We start from the raw sequence: 2,371 nt of genomic DNA on the forward strand, positions 1-2,371 counted from the left end.
GTTATGAATCAGTGAGTCGATTCAGCGGTTTGGATTGCCAAAGTCACGAGGCGTTTCTCAATGTCAAGGAAGGATCCTCAGAAGCCAGAATTCCGAGGATGCTGCGTCATCGACATCCGTCGAAGGGCTGTTCCAATGTCGAGGATCCTCGGAATTTCAACCAAGGTCTGTGTCCTTCGTTCGAAAAATATACCATATACAGGAAAGGATGCATACGAGTAGCCTTCACACTCTTAGCATTCTCAAATCACCCACAATCCTATGCGCGCAGCTTTTCCATCTGGTTAAAAAAATACAAAATATCAGACGTTGGTGGAGTCGGAGCGTTAACGGGGCAATATGCTTTCAAGTGTAAGTATTTACGTTACCAAACATTTGTTATAACCGTAGTAAATATAAGTAAAGTTTAACGTTTAAATGCCAGAACAAATTACTAACGTCTTGATATTATACAAATTACGTTATTGATGGCTAACGGACCTTTTCACTGACTTAATGACGTGTTCCATTTACGTGTTCTCCGAATGCTAAAGAGGAGCCTCGTCTAGCCTCTGAAGGAAGTGACTTGGAAGGACCAGTCCTGCAGAGGAAGTATCCTTGACATTGAGAAACACCTACGTATTTCAGCAGTTTGACACTCAATCCGAATCATGAATCGACTCGCTGATTCATAACGCTTCATGATACTGTGTTTTGAAATCAGTCATCACTATATAAGTCGTTCTTTAGTTTTTTTTGCGCACAGAAACTATTCTCATCGCTTCATAAAGTTATTGTAGAACCACTGTAGTGAGATGGACTTTGTAACGACATCTTTAGTGCCTTTTAAGGGTCTTGAGAGTGTACCGTACATTGTGCCAATGGAGGCCTTTCTGAGCCATCGGATTGCAACTAAAATATCTTCATTTGTGTTCCGAAGATGAACGGAGATCTTACGGGTGTCCAACGACATGAGGGGGAAGTCATTAATGACAGAATTTTCATTTTTGGGTGAACTAACCCATTAAGAGATTGCACTTTGTGCATTGGAAGCACTCAAATGTCTGTTTTGTATACTACCTCTGTAAAACAGGAAGTAATTTATTCATTTTTTCAGAAGTTGTAGCATATTCCTTTTGTAAAGCTACAGAACTTGACTCAATTTTTGTGACTCAATTTTTGTAACCCAATGTTTTGTAAATTTGAGCCATGTGTTTATTAAGGTCTTCAATAAATGAGAACTTAAATATTCCCAGCACTTTCTGTGATGTAGTGCTTTTTTTCTCTTTTACATCAAACCGCAGTTTTTGCAAGTTCCCGCAATTTTATCGCATAAAATCCCACATTTTCCATCACATTTTTTAAGAAAACGTGCCGCATAATCAAGGATTTTTGCCCGCAACAAGTCACAAAAAAAAAGCCGCATTTTTCTGGAAGGACTGATATTTCCTGCTTACCATTTTGCACATCCGGTCGAGCACAGAGTCTCAATCTCTTTGCCAATGGTATAGTGACCACGAGCATTATTATTGGCTGCGTCCTCCTTGCCACTGATGAGCTGCTCAGGAATTATTGATAGTGTCCGTTACGGATCTCATCTGCATTTCAAATAAAACATAAAAAAAAAAAAAACTGTACACTGGAATTACAGGGACAAGAGTTTTAAATATGCATAAAAATAAATTCTGAATGGGAGTTCAGTCTTACCAACAACAGTTGGCTCCAGATCAAGCTTCCCAGCATCTGTATCACTGAATAAAGTGCCAAAAGAGGAGTCAATCAACAAAGTGCCATCACCAACAATGGTTCCATCTGGCTAGAAGCCATGCTCCAAACAATACAGCTCCCAGCAAGAATTACCCATCTGGATACCTGCTTGACCAATATGTATGGAAATGTAGTCCCTCTGGATTGACCAAGAAAAATAAAACAAAGCACAAACAACATCACAACTGCTGTGAAATGGTAAAGCCATAGTAGTAGTAATCCAGTGAAAATGACCATCTCACCATTGTGCTCAAGAATCACAGCAAACAGAACTTAATTCAGAGCCTTTAAACCCTACAAATATAAGACACTTTTCAAGCCAAACTTCTCTCCCAAAGGCATTGACTGCTAACTTTTTAAACTAAACCAAATCACTTCCACGGCTACACAAAGCGATCCTGATCTTGATTTGTATTTATTTCAAATCAGAAGGATACAGCTCTTAATCAACTCTAATGAAGGGAACTAGCCCTGCAGATTCAAAACAGAACAAGCTTTATCCCACTTATATTTTTTAAGTTAAGTTTAAAACATATTATATTACACACAGATCCTCAAAGGGCATATTTACTTGATTTAATTTAGATGCCCATGCTCCATGTCTGTGTTCTTGTGCACGTGGCGG

This window comes from Gobio gobio (genome assembly GCF_949357685.1).
Source record: "Gobio gobio genome assembly, chromosome: 3".
Taxonomy (NCBI): Eukaryota; Metazoa; Chordata; class Actinopteri; order Cypriniformes; family Gobionidae; genus Gobio; species Gobio gobio.